The sequence below is a fragment of the Rhipicephalus microplus genome, chromosome 5 (genome assembly GCF_043290135.1).
Source record: "Rhipicephalus microplus isolate Deutch F79 chromosome 5, USDA_Rmic, whole genome shotgun sequence".
NCBI lineage: Eukaryota > Metazoa > Arthropoda > Arachnida > Ixodida > Ixodidae > Rhipicephalus > Rhipicephalus microplus.
The window spans coordinates 121,518,197-121,529,461 of NC_134704.1; the positions used below are offsets into that span (position 1 = coordinate 121,518,197).

Genomic DNA, 11,265 nt, shown 5'->3' on the forward strand with positions numbered 1-11,265 from the left:
GAGTCGTAGTAAGCATACAAATAAATTGCAATAAATTAACATAGTAGTCCAAGCTTACAGAAAAATATCTTTGAGCCCTTCCTCAAATTTTTCCAGTGAATTACAATGAACAGTGGTAATGGTAAAGCATTGCACTGACGAATTGTTTTTGGAAAAAATGAATTCGCATATACATTGACAGGCTGTTGTGGCACTTCATATGTGTAATCGTTTACACTTCTTAGGTTTCTTCCGTGGCGTGGCGTTAAGCATTTTGTTGTGTTTATGTTTAATTTATTTTTGACCATAAAAACAAGAACTTCATCCTTGCCGATTGCCGTCGTTCGGCTAAAGTGGGCAGTTGAAGAGTGCGTAGGATTTCGGTTATTGGCTCAGTCGAGGAGTACTTTGAAAGAATAAACCTGGCAGCTCGCCTTCGTACTCTTTCTAGCATAATAATGAGGCCGATTTCCGAGGGATCCCACGCAATGCTGGCATATTCTAATGTTGGCCGAATATACGTAAGATAAGCTGCTAGCTTAATGGGAGTCGTAGCAAGCCTTAACTTTTTTGCAAGTACCATAGTTTTCTCTCCGCCACCACACAAATGTTTTCCAAATGGGTCCTCCAATTTAGAAAACTGGATATTGTTACACCTAAATATTTTATTTCATTGACGGTAGACAGGCGGGTAGAACATAGAGTGTAATTGGAATAGAAGACACGCTTACTTTTGTTTGCGACGCGCAAAGCAACTGTTTTAGTTTGATTTATTTCCATTTTAGATTCAGTGCACCAATTACTGACAGCATCAAGAATATCATTAAACGTTTTTTGGTCAGCTTCACTGTGTATTTTTTTATAAATTAGGCAGTCGTCTGCAAAAAGTCGCACTGTAGTACTTCTATCTAAGCCGCATGCAATGCCATTTATGTAAGTTAAGAATAATATCGGTCCTAAAACTGAACCTTGTGGTACCCCTGAGCAAAGGCTTAATGACTCAGATTTGAAGCCGTTTATTTCTACATATTGTGTTCTGCCTGTCACGTAGGCACTTATCCACTGTATTATGTTATAATTTATGCCTAGGTGTGCTAACTTATTAATTAACTCCCTGTGAGGAACCTTTTCAAAGGCTTTAGAGAAGTCTAGACATATTGCATCAATGTGAACACTATGATTTAAGACACGCGTGAGGTCATCGTCTGTTTCTATTAATTGGGTTACAGTGGATAAATTCTGCTGAAAACCATGCTGATTAGAAAAAAATGTTTTTGTGCCCTCAAGATGCGTATACATAGCTTTGGATATAATATGCTCTAAAAGCTTGCCGCATACACAGGTGAGGAAAATTGGACGGTAATTTTCCACCTTTTGTTGGTCTCCACCCTTATGCGTTGGCATGACCTTCGCCACAAGCCAGTCATCTGGGACACGCTTTTGCTTTATTGAGGCATTATATATTATGCATAAATAGTGCGCAACCCATTCCGCATGCCTTCGCAGGAAATCATTTGGTATGCCATCTGGTCCGATCGACTTTTTCACGTTCATGTTCAGTAATGATGATACGATGCCTTCATAAGTGATCTGAACGTCAGGCATAACTGGCAACTGAGAAGGAAGTGACTTGGATGCATCACCATTATCAGGACAAGCAGTAAACACTGACTGGAAAAATCTGTTGTGTAGGTAAGCCATTGAAGAGCAGTCGGTCACCAATTCATCATTGACAACAAAAAAATGCACACGTCTGTAGTGGTCTTCCTTCTGAGAGAAGTGACGCCAAAAACGATGGGGGGCAGATTTCATAAATGTCGGCAATATTTCTTCGTAATACTTTGTTTTTGATTCTTTCAGTTCAGCACGCAGAAGCCTTGATAAATTGCATATCTTGGATTGATCTTTGTCTACTTTTTGCCTCTGGCGGTTAATGGCGCGCTTCAAATGTATTATGTTCCTATTCATTCAAGGATTCTGTTTATTTTGTTTGTTTTTTTGCAAGGGCACTAATTTGTTGATACATAGCGTGACAATTTCTTTAAACCTTATCCACATCTTATTGACGTCACTTTCCTCACTGAACGCATCCAAAGAAAACGACAAGTAATCAATTATGCTTGCCCCGCCACGGTGGTCTAGTGGCTAAGGTACTCGGCTGCTGACCCGCAGGTCGCGGGTTCGAATCCCGGCTGCGTCGGCTGCATTTCCGATGGAGGCGGAGATGTTGTAGGCCCGTGTGCTCAGATTTGGGTGCACGTTAAAGAACCCCAGGTGGTCGAAATTTCCGGAGCCCTCCACTACGGCGTCTCTCATAATCATAAAATGGTTTTGGGACGTTAAACCCCACATATCAATCATCAATCAATTATGCTTGTATCGTCGGCCTTGTTCAAGTTGCGCTTATGTCTGAAGCTTTCGTTTTTGCATGGCAAGGCACAATCAATGCTTATCTCAACTGAAACAAGTTTGTGGTCCGACAATCCATGTTCAATTGCAACATTGTATGTGTCGATTCACCCGTCAATAAAACTAGATCCAGTATGGAATGCGGATACCCTGTTTCACGTGTACTGTCAGTGACGACCTGCGTGAGGTCATAGCTGAATGCCATGCCTAAAAGCAGTTGGCAGTCTATTGCTTCCTTCGATTTAGTTGAGAATGTAGTCCAATCAATTCCAGGAAGATTGAAATCTCCCACAATAATCATTCTACGATTTCGGGTAGCAATACCATCAAGGTATTGCTGCAAACTTTACAAGTATGAACTAGGGGCGCCTGGAGGCCTGTAAACGGCACCCAAAACAAGGGAAGTTTCGGGTTATTTTATTTCTACCCATGTAATTTCATGGTGGGGTATTCCTTCCATAACAATTGCTTCAACATCTTCTGAAAGTAGGATCGCCACACCACCACCTCGTGTATCGCGGTCTTTCCTAAGTATTTTGTAGCCGGGTGGTACAATTTCGCTATCGGCTATTTCCGGTCACAGCCACGCTTCTGTGACGGTGATTGCGTGTGGGTTATAGCTTTCTAATATATATTCTAGGTCACTAACTTTATTGATAAGGCTCCGAGCATTTAGATTAATTAAGCGAAGTCTGCATGCACTTGACTGCGAATGGCATCAGTCATTGTCGTCAGAGTGATGTGGTTTTTTCTTTGTATGCTTAAGCTTAACTCGGCTGTTTTTGTCGTAGTTCGATGAATACACGTCTGTGTCTATGACCAACTTATCGTAATTCAAACGCATGCGTTTTCCTGCATCTCTTTCTTTTATTCCCGATTCCCATAATAGCTTACGCTTGGCTAGAGTTTCCTTGCAAAAGTCGTCCCCAACTGATATTCTGCTGCCTTTTAGCTTTTTGCATTTTTTTAAACTGTTAACTTCTCTCGGGAGTCGCATAACTTCATAATGACCGGAAGCGGTGAACGACCCCCTTTTCGGCCTATTCTGTGGATACGTTCAAATGTTTTTAGTTCGACGCCAAGCGTGTGAACAAAAATGTCCTGCAGTACCGCTTGTTCCAGGTCTTGTGTGGTTTCTGCCTCGCCCTCTTCAACCCCATAGACCAAAATATTATTCCGTAGACTCCTATCCTTTAAGCTTATTAGCCTTTCTTCTTGTCTTGATAGTGTCACGTTAAGGTTCGTGACGGTTTTCGTTAGCTGGCCTATTCTTTTACCCTGATCTTTGATTTTTTTAATGGCATCTTCCATTTGAGCCATTCTTCCTCCTAGAGCGCTCAGATCTGCCTTAATTGACTTCTGACCTTCAGAAAGTTCCTTTAGGAGGACTTTCACATCAGGACCTGGGTGGAGTTCAACATTGCCAGACAATAGCAGGCACAAAGAGGAAAATCCAGAGAAAAGTACACTTGAGCACGGCAGCACAACAACAAATCTGTTGTCAGTTTTGTAACAGTATTCTGAGTAGAAACTGACCTGTTCGAGTAACAGAAGCCGCAGATTAGGCGACATAGCTTTCGCAGTGCTGTCATAGAGAAAGAAGAAGACAAGAGAGGACACTCCGCGAAACCTGGCCTCAGGAAGTGCGTCACGATTACGTAACCAGCTAGTGCTCTCATCAAACGTCAGAGGGCGCAAGCGCAAAAAAAACAGTTATAATCAATGAAGCAAAACTGTTTTCACAAAATAATAATTATACGCCCAAATTAGGTATGTTCTTTATACATAAAAACAATTTATTCAACACACCTTACGTGATTATTTTTCTTCAGCCGTACTGTCATAAACACCATCCACCCAGCGACAAGCCCATGCATGACTGGCAGCGAGAAGCTTTCGTCGCTTTCGACAACGTCGGCTGCGTCGGTGTTTTCGTGCGTGAGATAACAGGTGAGGCACGTTTTCAAGCGAAGCTTGTTGAATGACATGTTGTTGGTCTTGTTCGGTCATTTTTTTTTTCAGAAAACGGTTACACCTGTGCGAATAAGACACCATGGAACAAACATAGATGATGCACACACACACGTTGCGCTTCGTGTGTGCGAGTTTGTTTCTTACGTGGCGTCTCATTCACGCAGTTGTAACCTTTTTCTGAAGCTTGTAAGGACTGGGAGGTTCGCTAAAAAGAAAGTTTGTGGCTCTATGCGGCGGCTAGACAACATTGTGCAACGTATGCAGTATAGCAAAGGCGGCACGGTGTTAAGCCGAGGCGACGCGTGCTGCGTCTGCCACGGACGCGAGCGTCTGTAGGCTGAGCATAGCTGGGCAGCTAGGTCATAGGCTCGGTGGCTCGGTGCAAAATATTGAGAAGCGTTCGCTGGGCCTCGCATGCTTCACGACACGTTTCCCGAAGGCTCGCAACACGAATAATTCTTGGTGTGCCGGAGGCAAATCTGGACTAGCCAAGTGGCCATTATCTTCGTTTCTTCGCTAGCCTTGTGCCACTAGTGCAAGCTGCCCACAAATTTTTTTGACGTTTCCAATATACTTTTACCGCACAAATTTTAACTACGATTTTTCTTCCCAATGTACTGTGCTGATACTGCGTACGCACGAAGGTGTTCTAAAGTTCCCAGGCCGCGATACCATTGCATTACAAGGGATAGCGGCCTGGAAACTTCTGAAGATCTTTGTACGTGGTCTTGACGTATATCTTTGTAAGTCAGAGTTTTATGGGTCAGAGATGTATCACTGGTTTTGTATTGTACATCGATTAGCTAATCATTCAAAGGGGTTTGTTGGTTCCGCAGGCCGCTCGCAAGATTGTTCCGACAGCACTGTCTAAGGCACCGAACAAGCTTCACAAGACCCTCCAGAAGATGTCTCCGCCAACAGCTCCACGTCTGAGTGCCCTAGAGAAAATGGTGACTATGCTTTTATTGCAGCTGTTTTTAATGTGCTATTTTATGTTTAGGACATTCTGAGGAAACTATCCTCAAAAGGACACTACGTGTGCACTTACAAAATGTAAGGGTGGGCTCTCAGTGATCTTCATTTTTTTGTGCATTGTCAACATTGTGAATGGTTTGTTTTTAGGTAGTAGAATCGAAAACTTTGCACCACAGAAAGTTGTGCACCTTGGGTCTGAAAGAGCGAGGAAAGTGCTCGTATGGGATTAGTTGTTCTTCGCTTTTACATCCATTTTTTTGTTTATTGCAGTGCGTTCCTGTGTGCCAGCGACAATGTCTCCATCAATGAAGTACAAGCAAACCATTAAACATCTGCAAGCCAAAGTAGCAGCACAGCGGAAAACTATCAAAAGACTGCGGAGACAGCCTCACCAAACTAACCACTCATTCGTTGCATACATTGTTTTGGTTACCCGCTATGAGGAGTAGGGACACTGTGTATTCGCTCGAAGTGATTTGCATAACCTTAAAAAGAGTGTTGGGTATCCTGTCTGTATTTTTGTAGCAAATGCGGGCGAACTGTACACTTTACTGTGGGTCGCTTGGTCACTGTGTATGCTTTATCTCTCCAGCTCAAGTAATATATCGATAACAAAACCGCTTGTTGAAATGTCTTCGAGCGGGTAAGGAACACAGTATGAAGTGGGCACAGTTCACGTTATCACGCTTTTTGTATTTTAGCTTCTCATCAACCTCCTCATCTCACCCACCAAAATTTTCAAAAGAATACCCAAACTTGTAGCGTTTGACGGGGCTGCGGACGCTGCCATTTTATTTTTATATAGCTTGTGAGTGATAACGTACGATGTAGAGCCTTTGTGAAAAATAATGAGCCAAAGTGGTTTCCTTCTGCTGTTTATTAGCCCTGTAATACCACTCTCGTAACAACAATTAAGGTCCACAATTCTGGATAAGTGATGACTACAATCTATTTTAGCTCGCAAGCGTCACAGCAAAACCCAGACGCAAATCACTTGGGATCTTAAGTTTTTGATGATAAGAAGAGCCACAAGACCTGCCAGTGTTTAGCATAAAGTTTGTCTTTCACGTAGTGAGCAAGCTGCAAAGCCCTACCTTTCTGAGGACAGGCAGGCATCAAGTCTGCTTTTTTTTTCATTTGGGCTAGCTGTTCTTAAGCACAGCCAGCACACTGCAGCTTTGCCTTTCTGCTATATTGTGTCGTGTGGTTTCTGTGCACTCTTTTTTTTATGCATTATTATGGTTAACCCCAGGCGTGATTCGCGACTTCATTGCTGTGTATATGTCACTTCTTCCTTCTTCTTCAGCATTGTGCGCTGTGTTTTTGCCATAGATCCTTACTTACCCACGGGCCCGGTGTGTCATACTTCACCAGCTTCTCGGCTTCTGCCAACTCTAGCAATGTGTGCGTTGTCTGTGTTCTCTCTGTATTTGTTACAATATTTGTTACAATTTATTTGTAAGGCGAGATGCATTTGTTGTCTACCTTTGTCATATTGTGCTTTTTATATTCTCAGACTCTACCTTGCCTTTGAATAAAACATTGCGGATACTCTGTCTCTTTGACTGATATATACATTGATCACTTGTTCGAAAAGAACAAGTGAACAAAAGAACAAGAACAAGCGCGATGAATAAAATCGTAGTGAATTATCACTACCTGCATCTCTCATTATAATAACTTAATCGAAATAAAAATTAAAAAAAAATAAAAATTCAAAATTTGCGCCAGTGAAACCGAAACAGGAAGTGCACGCCATTTGCTCTCACCAACCACCAGGTGTGCTAGGGTCGATTGGGCCGCTGGGGTCTACGGGAGTGTCCGCTCTTCACCTTTTTTTATTTCTCTATGGTGCTGTCGTGCCCACTGAACGCTGCTGGCAGGGGGTCCAATTTTATAGGTCCCGCGAAGAACCGCTCTATGAGCGTTCCAGAGTGCCTGCGCTCGAGGGTAGCGTCGACGATGTGTCCGTGGTCGATAACAGCGGTGTCAGCAGCTGGTACGGCCACGCATGCGCTGTATGACCCAGCTTGTACTGATGTGCAGACGAAGAAAACCTGTTCAAGCAACAGCAGCCGCAGATTAGGCGACATTGCTTTCGCAGTGCTGCCGTGCCCACTGATACTGGTGCAATCACGATAAACACTAGATGCGTGTCATGTAACAACATGACTACATGCTACGCTCATGATGCGCTCGTGACCGTTTCGCTAGCTTCACATATACCAAACTCGGTATTACGTAACGCGAATGGACGGCATATGTAAATGACCCATCCAAACACGATAATCATGGCATGCGTGTCATGTAACAACATCACTACATGCCACACCGATAATGCACTCGCGGCCGTTTTGCTAGCTTCGCATATGCCAAATATAATATTAGGGGACGTCAATGAATGACGAAGATGTGCGACTGGTGCAAACATGATAATCATGAGATTCGTCGCATGTGAAATCATGACAGCATGCCACAGTCAACGTGCCAATAAATTTCGAGGTGACGTGGCGCACGTGCCCGCCGGCGTTCATTTCATTGCGTCACGCCGGCGTTGCCACGCCAGGTGCCAGTCCTGCTATATACTCGCAGGCGCGCGCCGCCCTGCGTTGCTTTGACGCACGCGCGCTTCAGCGTGTCCGGCCTCCCTCCATTATGAAAAGAGAGAGAGACGCAGTGTTGTCTGGGTAACGCATTGGCGCGTAATTCATAATGTCGCATTTCGCGCCGGTTGCTGTCGGGCCGCGCGAATGGACGCTGGTCGCGCCTGGAGTCAGACTAAAAAGTGCTCGCGTTTTGCTAACGTAGCGTCGCTGTGCCCAGCGTGCGCGCCTGTCAACGCTACATTAGGGTATATTGGGCCATTAATGACGCGCTTCCGGCTGTTTCGCAAGCACCATATATACCAAAATTGGTGTTGCCCCGCCGCGGTGGTCTAGTGGCTAAGGTACTCGGCTGCTGACCTGCAGGTCGCGGTTTCGAATCCCGGCTGCGGCGGCTGCATTTCCGATGGAGGGGGGAATGATGTAGGCCCGTGTGCTCAGATTTGGGTGCACGTTAAAGAACCCCAGGTGGTCGAAATTTCCGGAGCCCTCCACTACGGCGTCTCTCATTATCAAATGGTGGTTTTGGGACGTTAAACCCTACATATCAATCAATCAAAAACCAGAATTGGTGTTATGCGACGTTAATTAATGACGAAATATATGGCTGGTGGAAACATGATAATCCTGATACACGTGTCACGTAAAAACATGGCAACACACAACGCTCATAGCGTGCTGGTGGGCGTTTCGCTAGCTCCACCTATACTAAATTTGCTATCACGTGACGGGAATAGATGACGAAGGTAAACGACACATCTAAACATGATAATCATGACATGGAAGTCGTGTACGGTATCATTTACCTCGACCTCGTAACGTTGTGCTGATTTTAAAGTGACATATAAAGCTTTCTCATTCGCGCTTCGCATATCATTGATTCCCACCATACGCAGGATCTGCCATTTTTTGCGTCATCTGTGTTCCGTGTGTTTTTTTGTGCTGTTCATAACTATGTAGCAGACACTTGTTCATCATTTTGTTGATACTTTGGGAAATACGCGCTCCCCTTATTCAGATATTAATTTCTGGTCCCTAGAAATCAGAGTTGATGAGTTTTTAATGTATATCTTTTGCGTGTTTTTGCTATTTGTTTTTTCGTTACAATAGCAGTTATTTAGTCATGCTGCAACGAGTACCGTAATGACCGTATATGTGGATGGTGGTGACACCCAGAATCACGCACGCCCGAACAAAGTCATCACGCAGCATAGGTACACAGATAAACTCCGAGAAAAAAGTTCAATATGTCACGAACGCTTGGTTTGATCTCTGGGCCCCTATAGTACTGAAATTTTGTTTTCCTCCCAGACATAACAGAGAATGCTCGCTTGTTCGCAAGCCCGTTCACACTGGTGACACGTTTTCCACAGCCCTGACAATTTTCTCCAGAACTCAGTGGAGGACGGCATGTTGTGACACGCGGTGAGTTTTAAGACTTTTGGCGAAGTGTCGTCCATTATTATGCGCAGATAAGTCACGATTACCACGTGCCAATTTCTCGCCTTCTTTTATATGCAAAGCAGCTTATGACAGAGTTCAATCCGGTGGTGTCAGCGTGACCACCTTTACTGCGCACGCGCAGCAGCTGGCCCACAAACACTGGCAGAATGCACTCACGCGCCAGTGCGTTCGGGCCTGTTTAAGGGGCTGTGACCCAAACGCTGCGGCCTCTCCCCCTTACACTCTCTCAGCAATCATGTGACGACGTCGGGGAACGAGATTCTGCAGACCCGTGATGAGCCCACGCGTTGTATTGGCAGGCCTGTTACATGTTATCATTACGTCATAGTGATGTCACACGTGTTTCATGGTCTTTGACGTCATGACGCGGTTTTTGCCTAAGGTTTTCGCCTTCTGCTCAACAGGTGACCGGTAATATGGGCTATCGCAGGGAACTGTGGAATACGACGGCTTCCGGTTCGACGCACCACGCGGGTTAGCTGCGGCCCGCACGCAGTTTTGTACAGCTCCGTCGAAAAAAAAAACACCTCTCCGTGCAATGTCAGTGCTTTAGTAGTTGTTTTTTTAGTTTTTGATAACTGTGACTTTGACGATGACAAGCTACGAAAGCCATGGACGACAAGAAAAAATTTTATTGCACTAAAATGATCTGCAATGCTTTTATGCTGCTAGGGGGTACTGTCAGTTCGGTTAGCAGATCAGTCGATGCAGGAAACAGTTTTCATTGTATGATACGTTACTGCTGATAAAATATCACCATTTTAAAGATCTCAGGGAACGGGGATGACTGTAGTAGTGTGCTCACAGTTCATTTTGGTATCGCTGCTTCAGCCGACATCGTCAGTCGGTCGGCATGAAGCACAGCGCTTATTAGGTGCGTTGAGATATCTTTTTTTTTTCTGGCCTTCAGCGTGCTATAAGATGTATTTCTTAGTCGAAGTCATGTGCTTTTTTAAACGGTGATCTTGATCAAGCTGCGCGGCACGGCGGCACATAAACAATACAGTCAGACGTAGAGGGCGCCAAATAATTGAAACCTGCGCTTTTTAACGCACTTGTTCCTTTGGGTGCCGTCCTGGCACACAGTTTGGCCAAGATAACGCAAATGAACTTGTCCAGTACTTCGTGCAAACTTTTGCGTTTTTTTTTTTGCCGTATATATCAGTGAAATGGCCGGCACTGATCTCGCATGACAAGACAATTTCACCCGCACGTTCCCATAGTATATTTGCTAGGCGTTTGCGCGACAATTTATTTCTCAATATAATAATTGCAGCAAATTCATGCGTAAGCTTTTTTTAGTGTGGAATACACACGTATCTGTTATAAAATGATGATTGTGTAATTTACCGCGAAATAAACAATGAATATGATAACCAATTTCTACAGTCAGACCTTGACACTGTCTCAACCTGGTGCAATAAATGGCTTATGACTCTCAACTCTAACAAATCTAAATGCATGTCAATAACCCGGCGATCTATTTCTCCCCCCTGTACCTACAGAATTAACGCCATTCCCCTCCAGCATGTCTCTTCATATAAGTACCTCGGCGTTTACATTACCAACAATCTATCTTGGCACACGCATGTTACCTACATCTGTAATAACGCTAACCGAACGCTAGGATACTTACGCCGCAACTTTTCTCGCGCTCCGCTGTCCCTCAAAATTCTATTATACCGATCACTAATTCGCCCAAAGCTTGAGTACGCGTCCGCTATATGGGATCCCGTGCAGCAAAATTTAATTAACGCGTTAGAATCTGTTCAGAACCGCTCAGTTCGGTTCATTTGTTCTAATTATTCCCGTCCTGCTAGCATATCAGAAATGAAATCTAACCTTGACCTACCCAATTTAA

The 11,265-nt window shown here is 44.2% G+C and overlaps 1 long non-coding RNA gene across 1 annotated transcript; it reads left to right on the forward strand.

Annotated features, from left to right (window-relative positions):
* The first annotated feature begins 4,218 nt into the window (after positions 1-4,218).
* LOC142817363 (uncharacterized) lies at positions 4,219-6,047 on the forward strand. Its single transcript, XR_012895193.1, has 3 exons — positions 4,219-4,338; positions 5,199-5,312; positions 5,608-6,047. It is a non-coding gene; the product is annotated as an uncharacterized LOC142817363 (long non-coding RNA).
* The last annotated feature ends 5,218 nt before the right edge of the window (positions 6,048-11,265 follow it).